We start from the raw sequence: 27,878 nt of genomic DNA, 5'->3' as shown, positions 1-27,878 counted from the left end.
GAGAAGAACACTTTACATGTTTGGTATTTTTCCACAATCCTTAACCCAAGTCTAATCATGATGAAAATATGAGACAAATACAGACCAGAGGACATTCAACCAGATGCTATTAATCTTCAAGACTGTGAAGGTCATGAAAACAACGAAAGACAGAGAAATTCTCACAGACCAGAGAGGCTGGGAAAACATGCAATGGGGTTCCCTGGATTGAATCCTGGAACATAAAGTGGACATTAATGGAACATCTGGTAAAACCCAAATAAAGCCTGAAGTTTAATGCACCAATTTGGTCATTTCAACCGGAAAAAAAGGCTCAAAGGCTTCCGTCTAGATATTTTAATAGATTATTTCCGGGTCACAATTGTGCCTGTACAAACAATGAAAAAGACTGTAATGTTAGCCTTCTCTTCTCTTTGCCTTCCTTTTCTCCACCATTTCCACCAATTTTTCTGTAGTTATCTTCACGACTCATTTCTCCAGATTTGATGAAATGGGAAATAAGGACAGCATTGTTCAGAGGGGGCTCTGCAGGCTCTCTGAGTAAAACATGCATAGAGGAAGGAAACACATCCTAATCAAATATGGTGAAAATTGAGCAGTTTTCTTCACCATTGGCTCCTTCTCTGGAACATCTAGTCATGGAAAGATAGGCATTCTCATATAGACAAATTAATGCGTAAGAAAGGTGAAAAATGGCCAAAATGGACTTTTAAGATCAGGTCACATCCATAACTATTTCTGTAGGAACCATATAGGTAAAGGGAATAACATAATATAATTTTGAAAAATAGTTAAATAAAAAGCTCAAATCAGAAAGCCAATGAGGAGTTTATATTTTAACGAATTAACTCTCTGAAAAGCGAATTAATGAAGTACTGAAAATTCTAAACTCAGTGCAAGTTACATATAGAAAGCAATCTCCGGTGCTCCCAATCTGCTATTAAAGATAAACCGAATGAAATTTTCATTTGAAGTTTAGCTAGATTATGCTTGAAATATTGTACTTTCCTCAGCTGTTCATATTCCATCTATGAAAGTAAATTATAATACCTCAAGCTACTGCTATCTTTTATATAACCTTTTCCTTGCATTATTTTTTATGTCTTTAAAAGCATAATTACAGCCAGCTTAACATAACCAAACTATATATGAAACTTTGCTAATGTTTGTTTACCTCAAATAACTCAGAATTGTTAGTGACTATAACTGTAATGCAGCTATAAATATTTGTATGAGCAAAATTCGTACTTCCAATAAATTAGTCACATGTACGTATCCAGTCAATACACTTCCATTTTTATGCATAAATGGCTTCTTAAAAGGTAATTTTTTTTCTTCTTCTTTCTCTCAGGATTTCTACTCTAAAATTCAGTTATGGTTAATAAGATGGTCACTAACACAAATTGCTTTTTTCTCCTCTGAAAACAAACTTTCAATCTGCCTCAGACTGGAGAGGTGAATTGACAGATGTAAGAAACTGAGGAAAAAAGAGAGAAAAAAACCCCAACAATCTCTGCCAGCTGACAACTGTTAGCTGACCTGGCAGCCCACAGCCAGGATGTAGTGTTCCTTCCTGAACATAAACAGTTTCACAGAATATCAACCATTAAGTGATGTTACTTTGTGACCCTAATGGAAGCAGACAAAAAACAAGGACACTATGCAACCACATTCTCCTCTCAAAGTTAATATGAGTGATTAGCACTCTTTTGCCAATGACTGCCCTGATTTATTCGTAAATTAAAATTATTAATGTACTCAGTGGCCAAAAAGTCTCCATTTTCTGAAAATCCAGTCAAGAACAGACTCTCAAATCACCCAGGGTAAACTCAAACCCTATACAAGACCATCCTAATCCCATCTCACTGAGGTTATTTTCCCCATAGGATGCAGTTTTTCTTGCTGCAGCAAGTTAATAAACCTAAGTTTGTTTAACTACTGTTTGAACCACCAATACTTGGTGGTCTTTGGGCATCAGACTTTAATAAGACAAATATAAAAACTGTGGGAAAATTATTGATAGATAGAAAGTCTTGTTGTTTCTGTTGTTTGGTGGGGCTGAGGTTGGGTTGGAAGGTGACACGGCTGTATGTGTTGGCGTGATATGGGAAGAAGAGGTTGTGACTAAAGCACGCGACCAGATTGGCTTGTTAATGCTCTTTGCTAACTCTCCCAGCCTAGATCTTGGAAGACCTTAAATGAGGAAAAGTTCGGTTTTCAGGGCAGACATAACTGATGAGGATTTCTCCCTTGTACTGATGCAAAATAAAAAATGAAGAAGAGAGGGCAGCTTCTCAGTGTTTACAAATTATCTCCACTCAGTTGGGAAATATGGACCATTGGTGTCACCCAAAAATCTAGTAGCATATTCCAGAAGAGGTTATTCAGTAGAGGTCCCAGTGCATGGAAAGCATGTGTAGATTGTAATAAATCCCTCTAAAACTCACCAGTGATTTTTCTTCATCTAATCCATTGAGTTTATTCATGAAATCCATGATCATACATGACTGTGGCTACCTTCTTTAGGAAGGATAAGGAAAGCCTCATTTCCATCTTCCTGTAGCCACTCCTCCAGTACCAACCATTGTTCTTTCATGGATATTCTTTGTAACTGATGGTCAGTATAGCTTTTGCCCCCCAGAAGGCACTGAAAGGAATGCATACTTAATTCATTAACTCCAATGTCACACTGTATTTGAAGCTGAAAATTTGCTCCTTACTCTAACTGTCAACCTACGCTGTCTTATAAAGGTTATCAGGGGCTCTGCAGTGATATAAAATGACAATATTAATATACTCCAATAATAAAATGCAACAATATCAAGATTGAATATAAACTCCTCTCATTATTAAATTTCTGGGAAGTTTAAATTTAATTTTAATGCCTCTGTGGTTAAGTGCACAGACTCTAAACCAGACTGCAAGCTTCAAATCTCAGATCTTACACTTACTAGGTTTGTGATCCTGGAAAGTTAACTAGCCTCCCTTTGCCTCAGTTTCCTCATGTGGCAAATGGGAATAATAATAAGATTTACAGAATTGTTGTGAGAATGAAATGAATTAATATTTATAAAGCTTTTAAAGATATCTCTGGCAGATAAGAAGTGCTTTATAAAATTTATTATTGTATTTTTAATTTAAAGTCCAAAAATTACATTTAAGTAAAAAAAAATGACTCCTCCATCCCCTAATTTCTTATTCTGCTCAGTGCCAGCTAATAGGGATCTCCATCTTCAGATGCATGAGGAGATCCATTCAGGGGCCTCAACTTAGATATTTTTATTTGAAAGTCTGCTGCTGCTGGCTTATAGGGCTTTAGTACCTCTGAAGTTAACTCATTCCAACCCAAAGTCTCTGGTGTACCTCGCCTTTTTTATCAGCTCTGTTGAGCTATAATTTACAAACAATAAAACTCACCAATTTTAAGGATACTTTGATGAGTTCTGAGAACTCTTTACAGTCTTGTCGTCACCACCACAACCATGAAATAGGCATTTCCATCACCCAGAAAAGTGCCTTCATATGCCTTTTTAGTCAATATCTTCTGCCCAGTTGCTGGCTCCTGGCAGCTGCCATTCTTCCTTCCATCACTATAGTTTTGCCTATTCTAGAACTTCATACAGATGGAATCATACATTATATAGTCTTCCTTTCTAGTTTCTTTCACTTAGCAAAGTGCTTTTGAGTTTCATCCATTTTCTTGCAGGTCTCAAGAGTTCATTTCTTTTTATTATTAAATAGCATTTCATTGTATGGATGTACCAATCTTCACTTCATTAAAAAAAAGGGGGAAATGACAGATTTTCTCAGGCAATTGGGATCAAAGATACTTAAAAATCTTGTCTGGCTGTTCTGAGAGCTGAGATCAATATCTTGTCATACTTGTAACTCTTTTGTAAAGATAAATATCTTGTCCATAGCATCTACATTTCTGCCTGCATTAAGTATACACCCGGATTAATCCTGTATTGTATGCCCATCTTATTCTACTTATTCAAAAGCATCCTTCAGTGACTCCACACTGAACCAAACAGGTGCCTCCATATATCCTCTTCTACAGATGCAGTTCCCTTTGTCAGGAATTGCCTCCTCTCCATTGTTAAACTATCAAATTCCTTCCTGCTTATCCTTTGCAGCTCAGCTGAGATATCACCTTCTCTGTCATGTCTTTTCTGATCTCTCCAAGCAGAATTAATTACTTCTTTCTTGGTATCCCCAAAGCACCATGTGTATAACTTCACAATATTACTCTCTCTCTTTTTTTTTTTTTTTGGTAAAGAAGATTGCCCTGAGCAATCTGTTGCCAGTCTTCCTCTTTTTGCTTGAGGAAGATTGTTGCTGAGCTAACATCTCTGCCAATCTTCCTCTATTTTTTTCATGGGGGATGCCACCACAGTGTGGCTTGATGAGCGGTGCTGAGTCCATGCCCAGGATCTGAACCTGCGAACCCTGGACCACTGAGGTGGAGTGAGCAAATGTAACTACTATGCCACCAGGCCAGCCCCCACAATATCACTTTTTTAATGATAATTTATGACCAAATTCAGGTATGTCTCTATTATGGAAAAAGATAGTGTTGTTCAACTTTGTTTCCCACTGTAAGTTCAGTGCTCAACACTAAAGTAGATATTCAGTAAATGTTTGTTTAATGAAAGAAAGGAAATAACTAAATGAATGCATGAAAGTGCCCTCCTGTTGCTACACTTCCATCATACATAAGCTGAGTACACAGACACAATTCACTGCTCTAATTGCCTGGAAATCTACTTCCTTGCACTCCATCAGTTTTTGGTAGGACAGAGAGGTCTGCTAATGCTGTTGACCTTAAACAAGTAGACAGCTAGTTATATCCTCCAGCAAAAATGTGCTTATTTGGGATTAGCAAGAATTGCAATTCAGGGTCTACAACCATAGCAAGCCATGTATGAGTCCCCCAGCAGTAGAGGAGAAGAAACTCTTTTATAGAGGGAAGAGGAAGTTGAGAGTGCTATTGTGAGCAAATAGTTAGAGGGTAGTGGCTTTTCATCGGCTGAGTTGTGACAGTCTCTCATAGGCTGAGCTTCTTGCCGGTCAAGAAGAGGAAGTCGTTCTTCTTCCGGTTATGCTCTGCTATTAATGTCGGGCATGAGAGCTCCCCCTTTTGGCCTCCAAACTCCAATTTAATGAGGTTTCGGTTTATTAATTTGACCTTTTCTCCTTTTGATCAAGATCTTTCTCTGAAAGCATCACTGATCAACAGTCAGATTTTTCTGGTTTCAGCAGCCTTTTGTCCCTCAATGCCAGGAAGGACCTTTCCTCTGTGCCATGTCACATGTTGGAGGGAAAGTGCACAGATTGGAAACCCACTGAGGCCACATTTTAGTAACAAGGAGGAATAAAAGGGAGAATTCTCAAGCATTTTTCTTTTCTAAATTCCATATAGTATCAAGATCATAGGCACTGGAGATCATCTGAAGCATTACGTCATCATCAAAGGTTTGGCAGACAAACTTCCGACAGGCCTGGTCTGGACATCTTGGGAAAGCTGTCTGATCAGGTGTCATCTGCTTCAATTCTGAGAAATCGTTACTTTCAGGTCCCTAGAAGATGTTCCAGTCCAGTCAAGGTTTGATGCTTTCTTTAGGCGTGTCACACGAATCCAAGAGTCTATTCCCTAGAGTTTTGTGGCCCAAGGGTTAGTTAACAGTATCTGATAAAAGCCTTTCCATCAAGGTTGAATAGACTCCTTCTAGAGGTGTCTTTTCCAATAGATGAAATGTCCAGGTTTCAAGGTGTGATGCTTAAAGTCTTTGTCTCCCTGGAGCGCACTGTGAAAAGATTGCTCTACCAAAACATGATTATTTTTAATAGAAGTAATTAGGCCTTTGCAATATTGAAGTATACTTCCTTTTATCAACTGTGGGTCAAAAGAGGCAGGAGCCACGTACATTGGGCAGCCCATGATTATCTCAAAAGGAGTGAATCTGAGATTTAGAAGGACCAACGGCAGTGCTTTTGGCCAAGCTATTTCGAGGGTCTCTACAAACTTTGCCAATTGAGTCTTAATAATGCCTTTGGTGCATTCAACTAAACCAGAGGACTGAGGGTGGTAAGCACAGTGAAAGTGTTGTAAAACTGGGCAAATACTGCAGACTTGTCTAAGGACCCAACCAGTAAACTGTGTTCCTTGGTCACAATGAAATTCAAGAGGAATCCCCAAGTAGCGATAATCCTTTCCAAAAGGATTTCTTCAGTACACTAAGAAAACATACAAACCATGACTAAAACATATTTATATCCATGACATGCAGGAATTGTAGGAAATCTATTTGCCAAACCTCAAATGGTCAATTAGGCAGTTTAAAATGTCCAGGAGCAGTACGAACATGCTTCCTGAATTGTATTTTGGATGACTGGGACAGGTGAGGTAGGCACTTTTTGAAGCCTTGTTAATATTTCCTCACCATATTGATTCATGAATGTTATCAATTTGTCTATAAACCAATGGCTTAATGCATGTACAGTAGTTAGGAGTGGGAATTTTAGAGTCTGGTAGGAGTGGGTTATTATTTGGTCTGAAACAGAGCTTTCTCTTTTCATTAAACCAACAATCATTGAATTTCCACTCTTGCTTTTCCTTCTCTAAGGCCAGCTGTTAGGCTTCTCTAGTCAGTTTTTCTAAGTTATCATTTGGGGAAATATTCCTTTGGACCATGACAGAGGCTTGGCTGCTGTTGGTTCCTTTAAAGGCTGCATCTTGTGGAAAGATCAGCAAGGAGATTTCCTTTAGCTTCCAGAGAGACAAGTTTAGAATGCCCTGAGATCTTAATAACAGCTAAAACAGTAGGTAAAAGTATAGCATCCAATAATTCCTGAACATAGGGGCCATTTAAAATTTAATTTCCGCTGGAAACAAGGAAGCCACATTGCTTCCAAAACATTTCAAAATCCTCAACTACTCCAAAAGCATATCTACTGTTTGTATGAATATTGGCATTTTGCCCTTGGGTAAAGTACAAGTTGGTGTAAGAGCATATAATTCAGCCTGTTGGGCTGAAGTAGCTATAGGTAAAGGTGCTGCCTCAACAAAATCAAAAGCATTTGGATAGCATAACCAGCACAATATTTGCCATTGTCACCTTTTAAATGAGAACTATCAGTAAACCATGAGAAGTTGGCATTAACCAAAGGCGTTTCCTGCAGATCATCGTGAGGAGGTACCTCATCATTAGGAGGTAATCTGTCAGCATTAAGCAGTCATGAGGGACCTCGTTGGTAATGTAGGGGAGAATAATAGCAGGGTTAAGGCTATTTCAATGTAAAAGAGTTATGTGAGGAGCACTTAAAAGGATTTCTAGGTCAGGCGGCTGACTGAAAAATGTTGACTGTGATCAGAATTCAGGAGGGCTTCCACTACATGAGGTATAAAAATGGTTAAACTGGATCTCACAATGATTTTCTCAGTGGCCTTAACCAAAAGGGCTGTAGTGCAATTGCTCTAAGGCAAGGAGGTATCCCTGTGCCTCTACAAGACCCTGGGGCAATGTTGGTTCCCACCAACATTTTGGGGTGAATACCCCAAAGGCATCTCCTTCTCTTTTATATACAACAAGGAAAAAGGAAATCTGCTAATTGGGATGTCCAAGGGCAGGCAGGCTCATCAAACTCTCCTTTAAGGTCTTAAAGGCTGTCTCATTCAGTTCTTCTCATAAAATTGGGTCAGGCTTGTTGTTCTTTAGTAAAACATACAGAAGTTTGGCCATAAGAGACAAATTTGGAATCCAATTTCAGTAATAACCAATCAGCCCAAGAAAATTTCACAGTTGGCACTTAGTTTTGGGTTTTTGGAAACTTAGGACACCATGAAGTCCGTCTGGATCTAGGTATAGCCCTTGTTCTGATATCAGATGCCCTAAATATCAAGCCTGGGTTTGGGCAAACTGCAATTTCTCCTTGGAGGCCTTATGTCCCTTTGCGGCTAAAAGCTTTAGCAAGTGGATGCTGTTTTCCTGTGAGGAGCTTGGGAAGGAGAGCAAAGAAGCAAATCATACACATATCCCAACAAAGTAGAACCCCTAGGGAACTTTGTATCAAACAGAGCAGCCTTCCTGACTCGTGAGAAACAGGGAGGGCTCTCGGGAAAACCCTGAGGCATTACCATCCAGGTGAATTGTTTTCCTTCTCAAGTGAAGGGAAAAAGGTATTGACTAGCTTCTTCAACTGGAATGCTGATGAATGTACTTCATAAATCAATTACCATAAACAATTTGCTTCCAGCAGGAATGGATGTTTGTAGTGTGTGAGGGTTAGAAACAGCAGGGTGTCAAAGGATAACAATGTTGTTTATCAACCGGAAGTCCTGGACATATCTCCACCCTCAGCCCTTGGGTTTTCTCACAGGTAAATAGGAGAATTACAGGAATTAGTACAAGGGATAATGAGGCCTTGAGCCTTATAATCCTCTGTTATGGGCTTTATACCTTGAAGGGCTTCTTTACTTATAGGGTATTGATTCATTCTGAGGAGAGGTTTTGAAGGATCTATTTGAATCTGGATGGGAGGTGTGCTGTGAATTTTACCAATATCAGTTGGACATTTTCCCATAAGGAGGAGCGGTAGCTGATTTAATAAGGACAAAAGATTATTGCTTCCAGAATCAGCTCTAGTACCATCATACATAGAGTAAATAAAAGATGTCAAAGGGCCATTTAATTCACCTGGTTCTCTGTTTGGATGGCTACTGTCAAATTCTAGAATTATTTCCCCCTTTCAAGAGAAAGAAATTCCAGCATGATACTTTTCTAAGAAGTCTCAGCTTAATAAATAAATAGGGGTGAAGGAACTAGGGAGAAAAGGGTGTGTCTCTCAAATGGCCGAAACAAAGGGGAATAGGTTCAGAGACAGGAACCTTTTGAGGTTCACTGGAGATCCCCACTGTTTGAACTGTTTCAGTACTTCAAGGCAAGGCTGCTTTACAGTAGTGGGGCTGAGCCCCGAGCGAGTGGCTCTCATGTCAATCAGGACAGAGATTTATCTCCAATCTGCAGAAATGTTTCTCTAAGCTGATTAAGAGGGAGGATTGGGAAGAGCCCCTATAGTTCCTTGGACCCTTTTGTGCCACCTTGGAGTCATTGAGAATTTGGAGGACACTGGAAAGGCTGATTTGAGAGCTGGGGGCACTTGAAGCACTTAAATTTGTAACAATCTCTTTTCCAGTGTCCTGGCTCTTGGCAGTAATAACAGAAACTAGGAGACTTTTGGTTTCATTTAGGGGCCTTCATTTGCTGGAGTTGAAGACTAAGAACCGTAGCAATTTTTCTTTTAGGTTACTCATCTAGAGGATGAGAGAGCTGGTTTGCCAGATCAACTAAATCTGGGTGGTCATTTTTACCAGCAGGGAAAGGTCTTGATTCAGCCCATTAATAGAGTTAAAAGCTACCCAGATGGAATAAGCATCTGAAGGAAGGCCAGAATTTTCTTTAAAAGCAATCTGAATTGTAATAGTTGTGAACATGTCCATTAGGTTTTTGTGTACAAGCCCAAATTTTGTTCCAGTCAGCAGGCTTTGGGAAAGCCCTAGGAATTGCCCCATGAAGTCATCTAGCGATTGTTCGAGCCTGATCATACAACAGGTCAGCAAGTGGGTCTCCTGGTTCTACTTCTAGAGACCTTTCAGGATTTTCTCCATTAGCAGTTTTCATCCAATGCTGGGCCTACCCCTCACTGACAAGCATATGAATGAGCTAATGTAAGTCAGATAAACCAGGTTGATGAATGACTTTGGGAAAATCTTTGACTATGGCTCACAGCTCATCTTTAGCCCAGAGAGTATAATAAATTAAGGGTTTAGGGGCTAGCCCAGTGGCATAGTGGTTAAGTTTACGTGCTCTGCTTCAGTGGCCCAGGTCTTTCCAGTTCAGATCCTGGGTGTGGACCTACACACCACTCATCAAGCCACGCTGTGGTGGCATCCCACAAAGAAGAACTAGAAATGACTTACAAATAGGATATACAACTCTGTACGGGGGCTTTGGGGAGAAAAAAAGAAAAGGAAAGTTGGCAATAGATGTTAGCTCAGGGCCAATCTTCCTCACCAAAAGAAAGGTGGGGGGTACAGTCTTCCTAGGGGGAAGAAAAAAGAAATTATGGGTTTAGCCTTTGGATCTTCAGAAGGCTTAATTTTAAAGGGACAAGTTCTAATAAGTTCAGAGGAAGAGGGAGTTGGGAGAGGTTCAGGGAAAAGGGGGAAGTTTGATGAGAGTGTTAGTATGGTGGAACTGAGAGTATAGAGGAGATGTAGGTGGTATGGAAGGGAAGGAGGAAGATAGTGCTGGAGGTAGGGCCTGAGCACTAGGAGCTGGGGGAGAGGAATATGATGGCGCCAAAGGCATAGCCTGAGACAGAAAAGCCAAAGATGAGGAACATGAGATTTCAGAACCCATTTGATCTTTCTTTAATCAATTGTTTGCCTCAATCTTAAAATTTTATATTGCAAAGAGGCAATTTAGACTTCTGATAACATTCAGAAGGCTCAAAATACCAATTGAAATGGGTATTCCACTCAGTTTTGGAAATTACAGGGCTGTGATTATCCAATTTGGCTTTAAGAAAAGTAAGTTTTGGTAGTTCAAAATTTCCCCATAATGGCCACTGATATTGTAAATTACTTTTGGTTAAATCAGTTCATTTACGTAGAAATGCTCATAAGGAAGGACCTCAGTTTTTAAACATAAAATTAGCCAGGGTCCCTGTGGGGGAGTGCCCTCAAAATATTTAAATACCTGTAATCCTATTTCTTGGAGGTTTTTCTCTAGAACAAAAGAATAATTCTCAAACAGCATAAACAACTCAAAACAGTTTGAACAGCTTGCAACTCAAACAACTTGAACAGCTCAAACAGCCTTCAGGCTTAATACTAGCTAGTCCCAATGAAACAGTCCAATGCTATTAGGTCAACCAAAGGTTGAATCAATGTAGTTCCAAAGAAAAGTCTGGTTCCCAAAGGAATGGGACTGAAAGTTGATCAACACAGTTCCAAGGGACAGTCTGCTCCGAAGGGAGTCAGGCCAAAGGCTCGACCAATACAGTTCCAATGAATGGTCCAAAAATTGGACCAAAAGCTAGCACAGTTCCGAGTAGGAGCAGTCTGGTTCCAAAAGGAAGTGGATCAAAAGCTAGCACAGGTCAAAGGAACAACCTGATTCAGTCAGGGCGAGGTGCCACCTGAGTACTTGCAACAAAGGGGGCCTTAATCAGAAAAAAACGAAGCCTTAAAAAAGATCTCAAATAAAGCCTGGAGCACCTGAAATGCAAAGATGGTAGAAGCTCAGATCCAGGAGAAAAGACTTACCCTCAAACTCCAGGGTCAGGGAAAAGCAGGGAGCTGAATGGGCTCTGCTGTGGGTACCACACCTGTTTGCTCACCTCCCTCAGAGTTGTTAGGGGTCTTCTCTGGATCCATGTGTGGGCCACACAAATTTTGACCTTAAGCAAATAGACAGCCAGTTATTTCTCTAGCAGAAGTACCTTTATTCGGGATTAAGAAAGAATTGCAGTTCTGGGTCTGCAACCATAGCAAGCCTCCCCAGCAGCAGAGGAAGAGAAACTCTTTTACAGAAGGGAAGAGGAAGGTGGGAGGGCTCTTATAAATGAAGAGTTTGAGGTGTAGTGGCTGTTCATTGGCTGATTTGTGGCAGTCTCTCATTGGCTGAGCTTCTTGCCTGTCAAGAAGAGGAAGTCTTTCTTCTTTCTCTTGGCCTCTGCTATTGGCATAGGACACCTGAGCTCCCCCTTTTGGCCTCCTGACTCCAATTTAATGAGATTTCTGTTTACTAATTTGACAATACTTTGATAAATCTTGCTGAATTTTAAGGAAACAACTGCTATCCACTGAAAAGTGCATATAATTATTCACGGTGCATAGGGGTTCCCATGACATGACTAGCAACAAGCTCCTGGCCCTCCTACGGAAAAGATGCATTGGTAATTATAATGTGACCCATACTGTCTCCTGCTGCCAGATTTCCTTGAGTAGTCACTTGGAGATGAAATTCTAATTATGACATTTGAAGAAATAAAATTCTCTTGGGAAAGCAGCCTCCAAAGGCAGACTGGATGTCGACAGCTGTTGTGGAAATTACTTATTTTAACCTTTGCCATAAAAATTGTAAAACTGATCCAACTCCTTCTCTGAGGCAGACATTTTGGGAGATGGATTTTTAGGTGTGTTTTGGGGATTAGCCTAAAGCCAAGACAGTATCATTTGGTGACAGAAGTTCCATTAAAGTTTCTCAAATTTCAGTGAACTTCTGTTCAAGGAAGTCTTTTTAAATTCCGATGTTCTGACATTTGAATGTTTCTGTAGCAGATGGCTATCAGCTAAAAGAAGTACGCAATATTTTATTCTTACTAGCTGAAACCAAATTTGAAGGATATGATAGATTTTTTTTTAATTAAAACTCTTAGAAGCTTAGGTCATAAATTCATATATTTAAAAAAAAAGAAATTCAAACTGACTAGGACTTAAATTCAACTTTCCAGGTATAAGAGTTTTTTGGCTTAAAACACATCAACAGAAGCAAGATTCTCCCAGATACCCACACTGTAGTCACTTAGAACGTATTTAAAAATCATTACTTCTAATCAAATACTATTTACTATATGTCTACACAATAAACTATCTGAGAGTTGATTTATCCATCAACTATTCTTTTATAAATCTCTATTCAAGGGTCACTTTTTTTAGTAGATAGCTAGTCTATGCTGAATATTCTATATTCTGAAGGAGCTTTAGAAGAAGCATTGGTCAGGGTACCAACCTACAGGGATTTCACACCCCTGGTGGAAAGATAAAGTTAATAATGCACAGACAATCACATACAGTGAAAACAGAAAAGAAACATTAAAAAAAAAAAACACCTTGCTAAATCTCAGTATTTACAGATGATTACTCAGAATGGAGATTTTTAAGTTCATTACCCAAAGATATACATCTAACTAATAGCAGAGTTTAAGATGTGCTTCTATAAGTTCTTCTCATAGTCTTCAATGAATTACAGACTCTGGTGGTTCTGTTTTTCTGATTGAAATCTGACTGATACAAAATCCAAGTTTTTACAACATCATAGCCTACACTCCCTCTAAAAATGCTTTTCTCTATTTTATTGGTGTTTTACCATGTTAATAAAAGGCTACACCTGGATATACTAAAAACCTTAAAATTCTTCCTTTCAAAATGACCTTCTCACCAAAATAGAGAGCCAAGATGCCTCGTAATCCTCTGCCTCACTCAACTGTGTCATCATCAACCACTAGTAAATAACTCCAGACAAGTAAAGTGCTAGCTGTTTCAGAGTTTGATGAATGGCTTTATGGGTCCCTTCTCACAGCTGTCATTGTTCTGACAGCTTGATTGAATACAGCCCTTGCACGATACGAAGGGGAGCTGCCCACGAAGGGCACCACATGCTTCTGAATGCTTCTGGTCACATGCTTCCAGGACAACACTGCAGTAAAAACACAGCAACTTGTTACTCTGAGGCGAAAGTAAACTATGATCTCCTAGAACATAATGCAAATATTCTACTTTATGAAAGAGATTTAGAAGAAGAATTGGTCAGGGTATCTGACCTACAAGGATTTCACAACCCTGGTGGAAAGAGAAAGTTAATAATATAGAGAGATAAAAGAGGCACAGATCAAGCTCATCTCTTAAAATGGCATGCACATATATCCATACAAAATTAGATAATGTTCCTCTTTTAAAGTCTAATCACACCAAATGGTTGTTGAGCAATGTTTTAATTCATTAAAGTTAAGCAATTAAGAATTTAAGATGGGGAGTACAGCATTAAATGACAGCTTCCTTTCAATTCAAAAGGTTATCTGTCAATCTTGTCTTGTTTTTCTCTGCATCTGTGTATCTCTGCATCTTCATAGCTCAATCTACTGGTGTCCCCATTTGCAAACTACCAACTCTTTCCTGTTGCAATTTCTGTGCTAATCTTGACATATGCAAGAAGTGGATCAGTATTCTTAGTCTCTCAACATCCCCTTCCTGGTCCGTGGCTTAGATCTAACACCCATTGAGAGTGAGAATCCAATGTACTAGCCAAGGTTGCTGGCTTACCACATTACTTTTTGAGATATCATCACTAACAGTGAGATTCAGGATGAATGTCCCCACAGGTCTCCCCTGAGATCTTATTTGCCCTCTAAATCAAAGCTCTCTCCTTTTCCTTTTGTTGCTTTAATTCTAAGGCTAAAGTTCTGCCCTAGCCTTCTCCCTAATTTCCAGCTAACGACTCTAACCCAAATAATTTCCAGCCAAATAGTGCCTAGTACTCAAGTTCTCCTCTCTATTACTATATGCTCTGCCTTGTCCAGACACATATTTTTCCAAGATGCTGTCCAATCCAATGGCCCAGCCTCCAAATTGGGTCATGGTGTGACTGGACTCATGGACATAAAACTTCTTAAATCTCAAGCACCGATTCCACTTTTATTCCCTGCTATAGTGCTTTATCCTACCAGCATCATAGGTGATGGATTTGTGCATGAGAATTTTATGACACTTTAAACTCCCATAATCAGCTACCTGTTCCTCCACTCACTATTCCTATGTTGTTATGCACTCATGTTTTGAATTGACTCAATCCATGACTTCACTCTACAACTGAATAACTAAACTACTTTTAAAAGACATATGCAGAAGAAGGATATGTAAAAAATTTGAGGTGGATGTAATCTATACTACAATTCAGCACTATATTCCCTTTAGCGAGCATCTACACACAGTGCTAGGATCCCTACCTGGTAAGAGGAGACAGTCATATGGCCTGCAAATATACAAAGTCCATATTTCCCAGGCCATAGCAACCTAAGTATAAATAGGACATCTGAGCAAAACTATTTCTCTGGCTTCGTCACGATCTGCTCTATAGGAATCTAATCCACACTCAGATACTTCCCCTGTGGTTCAGGGAGTTCCCAGTAATCTGCTTGTTTACTACAATAGCATGTACTGTTTTCCTCCTCCTCTGCTCTAGCTCACTATGGTGCTGTGCCCTGTCAATAATGATTTAGAAAGCACGAGCCCTGTTATTGATGTCTCTTGGCATCCACTGATGGCAATACCAACAAAAGTTTTAGATGTTTGTCCTGCGGCAGCCAATGACAGAGGTTAAGAGCATCTGTGTTGATGTCAAAGATGCTACAATCTGTTATGTGATTGCTATAGTAGTTCTTATGTCTGCCCATAGATTCTTTCTATTTTGGAAACACTGTCTCTCCTTTGCAAAGTAATACTCCTCTCCCAGAACTAAACATGAGCTTTGAAAGGTTACACATTCTTAACAGCATCTCTATCTCCCCAGCCCTCTCCCCACCAGCTACATAATTTGCATGGTGCTGTGTACCTAACTCAAACTAACCCTCTACTTGGGTTTTACAACTTGACAATAGATTAAGCAAGGGTCAGCTTTTCCTGATAAATAGATGGTGAGGCCCTAAAGATTTCGATAGCTTATTGTCTGCCGTGTGGAAGACTCCCAATATGCAGCAGGAGAGAGTGCTATCATAATAGAGAAAGAGGAAGACAGAAGTTAGATCTAGAGAGATCTCTGGCCTCATTAATTTCCTTGGTAAGTGCTATACCCGATGTCCAACTTCACTTCTGCTTTTCTTCCAGTTACTTAATCCTTCACTGTGATAACTTGATCAACTTTCCTATGATAATTCAAACTGAGTTCCGGTTACTTTCTTCAGGAAAGAAGAAAGAAAGAGAGAGAGAGAGAGGAGAGAGAGAGGGAGGGGAAAGAGGAAGAGGAGAAAAGAAAGAAAGCAAGAAAGAAGGAAAGAAAGAAAGGAAGAAAGAAAGAGTGAAGGAAGGAAGGAAGGGGAAGGGAGGACGGGAAATATGCACAGCGTTCCAAGTTTCTGCTAATGTGAGGAGCAAGTATTGCTGCCTGTATCAACTCTGAGCCCCTTGCTCCCTTGTTGCTGGTTGTAGAACACACCAATGTCTGAACTATGGAATTTATCTCCCGAACTTTTTCATTATTGAGGCCTTAATATCAATACTCTCGAACACTAGGCTTTTCTCATTTTCCAGCTACTTTTTTCCCCCTAAACGTTCTCACTCAGGTGTTTTAATCCCCATCCCCCTAGTTTTGTGATATGAATCCATGCCAACTGTGACGTGTTCAGAATCAAGCACTCTGTTTTCTACCATCCACAACTGGCCCAATGACTCAGACCAAATTTCTGTGCCTTCATTCTCTCTTATCTTGGGATGAGTTGTTCCCCAGAAGGCTTTTCAGCTTCCAATAAAAATTCCTAGAATTTCTGTCATGTCAGTAAAAGCTGGGTTACCTGGTCAGCAGTGTTGAAATACACGGAGTAGGACAGAATCGCATAGGGCTTCATGGAAGAGGTGGTGGTGGACAGCGGTCATGAAGAACGAATTTGATTTTATACCCACAGAAAAAAAAATCTGTGATTTACTAGTTGAAAAAAATATTAAGAATGTGTACATTCCTTCAGTGTGTCTCGGAATCACTTCCTAGAAAAACAAAAAAAGTATATTTTTAACCTGGCTAGCTAGACAAAATTCAATAAAACGTCTTGCATCATTTCATCCATTTTGTTCTTGCATCATTTAATACACTTTGCTTGAGGTTTGTCCTAGTTTTACAATAAATAAGTTTTGCAAAGAAAAATAACAAAATAAAAACTCTCAACTGTGTGATTTCTGCTAAATCTGTGGGTTTTATCAGCATTATAGATGTCCTGTAGCATTCTCCACATATGCCATTTCACTGCATCTTTATTTCATTGGCTAGAGCAGAAAGTAGAGTACAGATCAGCCTTGTAGCTCCAGCAATGGATGGACAAGTGAAAATAATCTGTCATTGTATCTTTTCATGAAGGAAACATTGATATAAAGCAGGCAAAGCCCTGGAAAGAAATGTGAAAATTGGGTCAGATTACAAAATGCATTGCAAAAAATGCATCTCATGCCTTTTCAGGAAAAAAATCAAGAAATGGAAAGAAGAGGAATTTCATTTCTCCAGCTGAGTGCAGACAATTGTAATTAATCATCTCTCCAGAGTCTTCACCTTCTCACTTGATGTCATCTGATATTCTAAGTGTTTTGTTTTGTTTTTCCCTAAGGGCAGTCTTAAAAACATGTTGGTGAAACAAAACAGATAGATAATGAGGTATATGTCACTTCCATGGTTAACAAAACAAAAACAAAACCCTGGTGGAATTCCCTCATTTATATAGGATCAGGCCCCTGCCTCCTCAGAATGGCAGATGCCCTTTCGAGCTGCGCCCTGTCCTCCTTTCTAGTCTTTTCTCTGCTTTCAGTTGCTCAACCCACCTTTTGTTATTTCCGTGATTGTGCATTCTTTCTTATTCCCATAATGCCTTTCCCCACTTTCTCTCCTAAGAAATTCTGGATTATCCTTCAGACCCCACTCATGTATTAATTCTTCTGCACAGGATTCCTGATGTCTCTCCCCAATATGTAAAGTATAACACGCCTCCTGTCTGTGTTTTCACTGCATATTGATCACACCCTTATGGCAGAATTTATCAAACTGCCTGTGGGCATCTCTCAATCATTAGCCTTTAAGCTATTTGAGGCAGAAATAACATCCTCAGTTCAATTAATTCTAAATATTTCTTACCCCTATTTCAACACATGGAATATCCCCAAATCCTCCAGTTTATTGGAATAACTTGTCCTTGTTACTTTAAATAAAATCGGTTCAGACTCTACCCTACATGCAAAGGGAAAGTCAGAATTCCCCTGTAAGGATTTTTTGGGGTGGAGGAGGAGTTTGTCTGTCTTGTTAGCACCTCTGGTTCTGATTTTCTCTTTCCCTTGAGTTCTTCATCTCTTTTCCTTCCTCCTCCCAGGCACGATGCCCAATTGCAGCCCTACACCCTACTAGACACTGTGCTTACAACTTCACTCCCAAAATATACTGTCAAGTCTATGTGTAGTCACTTCCCTAAACAATTGGGGAAAAGAACATATATGGCTTTATCATAAATGTTAACACATGAATATTTTATAAAACTAATTCTTCAGAGTCCTTGGAACATTCCTACAACCTCTACAGAAATTCCACTGATCATCCCTTCCGTTAGGTCCAGCCTCCCGCCTTATTGTTGATTGTCCTCTCTTGATTTCATTATTTCTTCTTCCTAGTTTAAGCACCCTCCAAACCCCAAAATTTTTGCTCTTATAGCTCTTTGGGTGTCTCCTGGCTCTATCCTTGGAACTATCATGGTGCTGTCACAATTGCCATCAAGGTATTTTACTAAACAAATATTCTATGTAGTTATTCTAAATCCAGCTTCTGCATAGCTTTCTTACTCCAACAACACATGTAATGAGGATTTGATTATCAGACCTCGTGCTAGGCTTGGGGAATGCTGTAATGAATAAAACATGGCACTTCTCACACTGATTTGATAGCAGAGTCCTGTTGGTTTCTGAAAACTATAGTCACTGGCACATAGGAGGAGCATAATAAAAGGCAGTATAGGAAATAAGAAAAGAAATGCAGTCCTCTTTTCAGGTGGTTAAAATTAATATGGATTTTATCTAGGATCATGTGAAATATGACAAAAGGAAGAAGAGTATGATTAATGAACTTTAAAAGTCCCTTCCTAATCTCTAGTTCACTGATTCTTTTATCCACCCATCCTCCTAGACAAAAATTCAAACTTATGAATATACAGTATCTTTGGAATTAAGATATTTTCAGTAATGAATTATACACTGACACAATGAAACTATGGAAAAGACAATATCCTTGAGAAGCATTTTAAACATCTTATTAAATAATTAACTGAAATCATTTTAAAAGTTACTTTCTCTTAAGGGACTAAGAAGCGTAGATAAAACTGTCTTATAAAAAGGATGTGAAAGATGGCCATATAAAGCTTAAGATGATACTTATATTATTTAATAATAGTGTAAATCATCCCTTGAAAGGCTTTATGTTTTTGAAAAGAGACTTCACTGAAGATGAACTACGTATTAAATGAACTAAATTGACTTAAGAAATTTAATGATTTCTAGCATAGTTATATTTTTGAGAAAAGCCATGCAGCTTTCCATTCTGTGTATTTCACTCAGCGTTTTCATTATCATGCCCATCATACTAATTGGCTTTTTAGCATCTGGCACCCATTATACCAATTTGGGAGTTTTATTTGAAAACTGCAGGTATGCCTTTGCCCTTGCTGAGTTGTTCATCCGGTGGATACAGCATCAAAGTTTCCTGACTTTCCTTTATCTGAAATGTTATCACAGGACACAGGGGTCTATTTACCAAAAAGTTAATGAAGCTTAAATCTCAGGTCTCCTTAAATAAAAGGGCCCTTAGAGGGGCTCTAGCGTTGGGTTCATACAGTCACATATTTTGTAAAGTTTGCAAAAGTAGGCTATTCTAACCTACTTATATCTACGGATAAGAATTCCAATCCAAGTGCCACTTCTCTCCATTCTGACCTCCCTGTCTCTGAAATAACCAGAATATTTTTAGAGTTTGGCTTAAAAGGAAGATGAATCAGAAATATATTTAGTTTGAGTTTGTTGGTATACGTATGTAATTTAGAACCGCTTCTGGTTATAGTTAAGGTGTTACTACCTGTGAGGTGTAGAAATGGATTCCAGACATATTCCGACTGTCCACTGCACCAGCTTACTCAAGTTGTGTCAGGAAGATCCAGGATCAGAATGATATTGCAATATGAATATGACCTATGACACCAAGCACCAGAAGTACATGAAAGTGGAGGAGGAAAAATGGATTTTAAAGTGTAGAGCATCTGTGCAGCTGGGAGGTAAACTGTTGTTTTTTGTGTGTGTTCGGCAATCGTTCATAGGTGATGTGTAGTCTGTTTTAGGTGAGCTGAGTGGATATGACGTATTCATTTCTATGTTTGGCACAAGTCTGCATCCGATGGGCAACAGAGATAGCACCGATTGATTGGCCTTTTTATTCTAGATTACAGCAACTGGTCAGTAAATATTTGTGATAGGAATAATCTTTTGATTGGAATGAGCCCCTCTCAGAGTCTCAAAATTAGATAATCTCAGAAGAGACAGTCAAGGACTTCCTAGTGTAGTGAATAAATTCCAAGTTTTGTCATCCGACTTTGAGTGAGAAGCTGAGAGACAGGAAAATACATCTAAATTGTAATAAGGAATTTCAGAAGAAAATGCCCTGAGTTGCAGACTCAGTAACATGTTAAGGAGGACAATATTTGGGGGCACATGTGCCTTCTGGCAGCTCTCAAATCACATATTGCCTAATGGAGGCAAATGCCTCCTCCATACTTGAGGTTATCTCTAGAAAAGATAAGATTTTCCCGAAACTTCTAGTGAGTCATAATATGGGGTCTATGAATAGAGGACTATTCAAATAAGACAAATACGTGTATAGTAAATCTATTTTGCTTACTGCAGTTCTTTATGTCTTGACTGTTGACAGTGCAGTAGTTTGCTTGGTGCATGCCCTTCTAGGAAAAGAAAAAGCAGAGCTCAACCGTTAGGCTATAAATTCAAAATTAATAGAACAATGAATTATTTATCCATATTTATAGCCTGTGTATGAGTATCTGGCCTTTGCCATTATAGCTGTTTTTCTTATGTGAATTAATAATGGATGAGAGCCTAGTTGCTTTCAAATTCCAGAACCCTCTTGCTTGGCGATTTTTAAATCTTAAATTTAAAAAAAATGTATTAATAAAGCTGGTGTATCATACATTACTTCTGATACCCTCAGGCTGTAAGATGGCAAAACTTTCATCTTTAAGTCCATTAGGCTGGAACATTATTAACTTCTGTAAGGTCTCAGGATAGCAGTTAGCTTCAGTGCAATATCTTGCCCCTGACTAGGAGTGGTCACTGAACATGATTTATAGGAGTATATATTTATAGGGCTATAAATGCTCTGAAAGTTACAGCTAAAAGTGAAAATAAACAATTTTAGAATTTTTTAATACTTTGTAATGGAGAGATTTTGTACAAAAAACAGCTCATGATTCATTAATGCCTCATCGCCGGGAATTCAAATCATAGTTAATTAAAAAATAAAAAGTTGCAAATTCTTCGTCTGGTTAATTGCACCTGCCTCCTTATCTACCTAATGGTGAACACATAACGGGAAAAATTTGTGCTTTGGATCTAGCTAGACCCCTTTGAATCTTGGCTTTCTCACTAATTAGATGTGTCATTATGGTCAATAATGTCATCTCTAATACAGTTTTTATCAACTGAAAAATGTGGATTACATTGGATAACTTGGAAAGAATTTATGAAGATTATATATGATATAGTAATTAAATTGTGATTGTTATTAAAGCCTCAGCTCAGGACCCTCTTTTTTCAAGAGCCTATTCTGTTCTTTCCATTTCTACCACTGCCAAATAGGGACACGTTACCTCCTCTCAGTCCCCTCCTAAAAGTGTCCTTACTTTGTGACATCACTTTACGTTGAAGGAGCTTTATAAAAGTAACCTATTATGGTTGTCACAACATGTGCTGATCAGTTGTTATTGAGAACACCCTTCGTCAGATGACCCTATGTGCCCTCTATGAGGACCCATCAGAGAAATTCACTTCTGGTTTCTCTTCCAGAAACAGATTCATCCTGAACATTCGGACGAGTTTTTATGTTATGGGTACTATGTGTTACAGTATTAATAGTGGTGCATTAGTTTAGAGCCAAGTTAATGTCCATCTTTAGCAAATGTGTGTAAATTTATGGTATAGACCCCAGGTACTCACTTCATCTTCAAATCTATTTTATTTCTGAGCCTTAAGTCTTATCTGTTACTTAAATATTTTTATCTTGCTTTATTTAGTACTTCATCTTAGCCATTCTAAATCCTTTTCATAAGAAAGTAGGCTATAAAAAATAAATTAATAAATATGACCTTGCTAGTTCAGAGTTGCTGTCAACATTAAGAAACTGCATATCTGGTGGCCCTATGTTTTGTTACTTGTCAAAAATTCAACAAACGCTCAGTAATATATAATTTAATAGTCTGTGTTTTTATATGCATCTTGAGTCGTTCTTTAACTTTTCACATGTGCTTTTGCTCACTTGCTTCACTAAGTTTTGTCTCTGTAGACTCAGTGACTTTTTATCTCCTCTTGCAAATTAGCACACTTGCATATTTTTAAATAAATAAAATGGAAGAATTCAAAATGACAAAAATTCAGACAACGTAGGCAATAAAGTGACAGCCAACCAGACTTATTCAAAGTCTGCTGTGCTAAAAAGACAAAAACAAAAATCAAACTTTAAATGTCCTTCTGTGGAGAACGTACTCCCCAGACTACCAGAATCTCCCTCATGTTTTGGTCTTATATCTGGCTTGATTCACACATTTATGTTGCCTGCTGGCCCCTATGTGCTTTTTACATATACAATCTATTATCTTATCATTAACCACAGAATAAAGCTAAATATAAAGAAAATCACTTTAAAGGAGGTCATTTTTTTTTATCTTCCCTTATGTGCAAACCGGTTTCCCTTCTGGCCTCCTCTCGGCCATTATGGTCTCAATGAAGAGAACTGGGTGCATGCCATCTTGGGACAGAAGAGGTTATGACGTATGACACAGAGAGGTAGAAAGACTGCTGTGTTGATGTGGGTAAGGGGAGCAAAAAGGAGTAGGACAAAAAGAGAGCTAGAGTCACACTTGAGATTCCTTTCAGGGCACAGCCTGGAAATTTCAAGGGTGGGAAGCAACAATTCTAAGAGAAGCCTTATACATAAAATGAGGTTGTAGCACATGAATAATGGAGGGAGGTGGCTAGAAAGATGAACTGGAGACATCTTTCAAAGAATTCATCAATGAAGCCATCTGGCCTTGGAATTTTCTTTCTGTGTGTGTGTGCGTCTGTGTGTGTCCTTTCTTTAGTAACAAATTCCATTATTTTAGTAGATATAGAGCCATTCAATTTCCTTTTCCATCTTGTATCACTCATGGCAAGTTGTGCTTTAGTAAGTTGTGCTTTACACAGTATTTGTCCATTTTACCTTAATTGTTAAATTTGTTACCATAAAGTTGTTCATATTGCCATTTTAATCCTTTCATGTCTATTGGATCTCTACTAATATTACTTTTTAATTTCTCATATTGGCAATTTTTGCATTTTCTCATTTTTCTTGATCAATCTAGGTAGAGGTTTATGAATTTTGTCGATCTTTTCAAAGAGCTAAATTTTCGCTTTGTCAATTGTCTCTATTTTATATTTCACAGATTTCTGTTCTCATCTTTATTATTTTTATTCTTCTACCCTGGGATTACTTAGCTCTTCTTTTTCTAGCTTCTTAAAATAGAACTTTGGACATGGCTGAATAAACTTTTTGGTAAAGATCCAAATGGTAAATAGTTTAAGGTTTGCAGATTGAGGATATTCTATAGATATGTATATTGACAATATTCTATATATACGTATATGACTATTTAAAATATATCTATTTAAAAATCTAAAAATCATTCTTATTTCATGGGCTATAAAAAAAGTCCCTACCAGGATTTGGCCCACAAGTCAGACTGATGGCCCTGCTTTAGATCATTAATTTTATGTCTTCCTTCCTTTCTAATATAAGCATTTAAAGATAAAAATTTTCTTCCAAGCACCACTGCTTTAGCTGAATCTCCCAAATGTTTATATGTTATATTTTCATTATCATTCATTTTGAAATTTTTTACATTACCTTTTTGATTCCTCTTTTCACCATGTTTTTTCTTGAAGTTTTAAAATTTCTCCATATGGGAGGAGGGTTCTATATGTACCATCGTTGCTAATTTTAGTTTAAGTCCATTGTGGTCACAGGTATATTCTTTCAGATTTCAACCTTTTGTGAGTTATTAGGATTCTTTTTAAGGCTAGCATGTATCTTATCTTGTTGAATGTACACTGTGCACTTCCAAAGAATGTGCATTTGGCAGTTGTTAATTGTAGTTTTCTATAAATGTCAATTTGGCCAAGATGATTACAGACATTCTATGTCTTTACTGATATTTTGTCTGGATAGTCTATCAATTACTGAAAGAGTGGTATTAATATCACAAAATATGCTTGTGGACTTATCTACTTTTCTCTTTATATCTGTCAATTTTATCTTCTGTATTTTTAGCCTCTGTTTTTAGGAAAATACACTTTTTAATGTTTTTTTAAAATGTATTTCTACTGAATTAACTCATTCATTATTTTGAAAAATCTCTTTTTACCTCTAGTAATAGCTTTTATCTTCATCATCTAATACTATCCTTATTATGTACTTTTGATATTTCTTTTTGCATTCTTTAAATTTCAACATCTGTGTGTCTTTATATTTTAAGTACATCACTCATATCTGCATGTTAATTATAGTAATTAGTCCATTTGCATTTATGTAATTATAGATATGGATAGATTTATATAATTGTAGATATGATTGTATGTATATTTCCCATTTTACTAATTGTTTTGTTTGTACTACCTGTTGTTTTTTCCTCTGTTACTTATTTCTGACCTTTTCCATGTTAATTGAAATTTCCTTTTTTATAGTACCCTTTTGAATTAATTTATCTTTTGGCTCTTTGCTATACCTCTTAGCATTAATTTTCAGTGGTTTCCTTCTGTAATTTTTCCCAAAGTAATTAGAACTAACACTGTACCTCTTCACATAAGATGTAAAAACCTTAAAATTACCCACTTTGTGCTCTGGTTTCCGTATGTTTTAGATCTACATGTGTTACTAACCAAAGAATATATTATAGTGTTGTTTTAAATAATCATATGTATTTTAAAGAAATAAAATAGTCTTTTATATTAACTCACATATTTCCTATTTCTGGTACTATTCCTTCCTGAAGAGCAAATTTCTATCTGGTGTCATTTCCTTACAGCCTGAAAAACCTCCTTCAGCGTTTCTTGTAATGTAGGTCTGCTAGTGACAAATTCTATTAGTTTTAATTTATCTGAATTTATAAATAAATTTAATTTATTTGTGTCTATTTTACCTTCACTCTTGAAAGATATTTCACAGGACATAAAGTTCTGTCTTCTGGCCTCTGTTGTTTCCACTGAGAAATTACAAGCCATATTTATGGTTATCTCCCTATATATAAGATCTGCTCTCTAGATTTTGTGTTTGTCTTTGCTTTTCAGCAATCTGTCTTTGAACTGCCTAGGTGTAAATTTCTTTCATTATATACTGCTTATAGTTTAATGATTATATGAAGTCTATAAATTAATGTTTTTCACCAAGTGGACAAATTTTGGCCATTATTTTTCTAAATATTTTCCCCATCCTCTCTCTTCTCTACTTCCAGGGCTTCAACTATACATATATTAGGCATTTGATACTATGCCACAGATCACTGAGAATTCACTATATTTTCAATCTTTTTCTCTCTCTTTTTCAGATTGTATAACTTCTATTGATCTATCTTCAAGTTCACTGACTCTTTTTTTCTGTAATCTCTGATCCTATATTAAGATCTCCAAGTTTACTTTTTTTCAGGTATTATTTTTTAGATCTAGAATTTCCGTTTGGTTATGTTTTATGGTTTCTATTTCCCTACTTAGATCTCCTACATTTTCATTCATTACAAGCATATTTTCCTTTACATTCTTAAAGATAGTTATAATAGCTGATTTAAAATCTTTATATTGTAGTTCCAACAATTATGTCGCATAAAGATTGGTTTCCATTGATTGCCTTTACCTTTGAATATAGGTCACGATGTTTCATGTTTGTTTAAATAGGTTGCCAGTTGTCCCAGAATCACTTATTACTAAAATATCCTTTCTATACCAAGTGGACATATTGTTATTATAGCAAAACTTCACAGCTATAACAAGGTTTACCACTAGTATGTAATTGTCAGAAGTACTTCGTATTTATATATTCCATATTTTAAAAATAAGTAAAATGAAACTGTATCACTCAGAGAATGGGATTTAGGCCCACTTCTACCACTGAATATGTGAACATGAACAAACTGATTTCCCTTTGTAGGCCTCTGTTTTTCCACCCACAAATTGAGAGGTTGAGCAGGTCAACCCAATATTGGCTACACAATCATCTGAAGTACTTTTAAAATATTTGACACTTGGGAATAACCCCAGATCAATGAAATTTGAATCTCCATGTGTATGGCCTGCCTTGTTTTGCTTCTTTTTTTTAATTGTTTCTAGGACAGCGTAATAGCAGATTTTGTGAACCAGTATTCTTAAGGATCTTTTCCATTCCAGCATTCTGACTTTCTAATCACATTCTTTTTTTTTTTTTTCTGGTGAGGAAGATTGGCCCTGAACTAACATCTGTTGCCAATCTTCCTCTATTTTGTATGTGGGATGCTGCCATTGCATGGCTTGATGAGTTGTGCATAGGTCTGCACCTGGGATCTGAACTGATGAACCCCAGGCTGCTGAAGCAGAATGCATGAACCTAACCACTATGCAACCAGGCTGGCTCCTCTAATCTCATTCTTAAAATTGTGATATTTTAAACATTAGATATTATTCTCATTTTCTGAGAATATCAAACTTCAAGCTATTTCTATTTTAGCTCATCTTAGTATATTATTGCATTGGTTCTAAGTGTATATATTTCAATATCCTGGGTAAAGCATACTAGACAACAGGCTTCTCATTACTCTCCAGATAACTGATTTTCTCTTCAGTTAGTTTTTAGAGCTGCTAAGTCAGATGCATTGATCATGTGATACCATATATTATTTTATGAATTCTTGTCATGTCTTATGTTAAAAATATTCACATTAAAACGAATATATTTATCTTTACTATTGATTTTCAGTGGATTGATATGGAATTTCATATTTTCCATAATAAAAAGAAATGCCAGTATAAGTCATCAAAGTTATCCTGAAATATATTTAGTAAAAATAGATCATTTAATCACACTGAGAAAATTAAGCCTATTTGATTCTTTTTCAGCCCTGTGGTCTAAGCTTTAAGATAAAGATGACAAATGTTTTGTGCCTGGACAATAATTCTCATCTCCCAATCTGTTAGCAGACATTAATAATTGATTATGGCTCACTCTCCTACTGAGTCTGAACATATTTTCAACGTCTTTCTCAATAAAGTGTTCCAGGAAGCAATTACTGATCTCTCAGACTTGAAACTTCAGAAGAAAACATTTTGTAATGTATGCTGTAAAACATGGCCTTCCAGAGTAGCTCTCTATAAAGAAAACTGATGGCTTCATTATGTGCTCCATAACACATTTATCAATGTGTTAGATTTGGAAGATAAGCCTGGTTATATGCCCCCCAATTTTGTATATATAATTATATTATATATTATTTATTATATATATCTCATTCTAAGAATTTAATATTAGCATTATTTCAAATGTAATTAAGCATTTGCTATTTGTATTTAATCTTTTGACAATCCAAGGCCCATGAAAGTTATCATTTGCTCAGAGTCACTCAGTTATTGATGACCAAAGATGGCATTACAGCTTTGATGGAGGATTGTCTGATTTGAAAACCTTACTAGCCCCTCTGAACTTCACTGACCCCTATGGGGAAAAGTGATGATTGTTAATCTAAAGTCTCAAGATAGGTTTGAATTCAGCCCTAGTGAAGAGAAGTTAGAAGCCAAAATACACTGTCTTAGACCATTTCTTCTCTGAGAATTCATTCTTAAATATTTGAGATCTAGTTCATTTGGTTAATTTCACATGGAAATCCTTCATCCCTTTGATCATTGTAGCAAATTCTGAAAACATTGTAAAGATTTATTTTATCTTCAGCTCTGACCTCAGTCTATCGTTTCATACCTGAATAATATTTTCTGTTCAATTCCAAGATAGTATCTTTCTTATAAGTACATT

At 37.4% G+C, this 27,878-nt stretch overlaps 1 long non-coding RNA gene across 1 annotated transcript in view; it reads right to left on the bottom strand.

The window, feature by feature from the left end:
• The window catches only part of LOC139046468 (uncharacterized), a 39,006-nt gene extending 27,449 nt beyond the window's left edge, over window positions 1-11,557 (bottom strand). Inside the window, exon 1 of the long non-coding RNA XR_011506570.1 lies at window positions 11,330-11,557. This is a non-coding gene — a long non-coding RNA (uncharacterized lncRNA). The remainder of the gene's footprint in view (window positions 1-11,329) is intronic.
• Between the last annotated feature and the right edge of the window lie 16,321 nt (window positions 11,558-27,878).

The sequence above is a fragment of the Equus asinus genome, chromosome 10, assembly GCF_041296235.1.
Source record: "Equus asinus isolate D_3611 breed Donkey chromosome 10, EquAss-T2T_v2, whole genome shotgun sequence".
NCBI classification, from domain to species: Eukaryota; Metazoa; Chordata; class Mammalia; order Perissodactyla; family Equidae; genus Equus; species Equus asinus.
The sequence above is the reverse complement of the archived record's forward strand: the minus strand, read 5'-3'. Positions and strand labels throughout refer to the sequence as shown.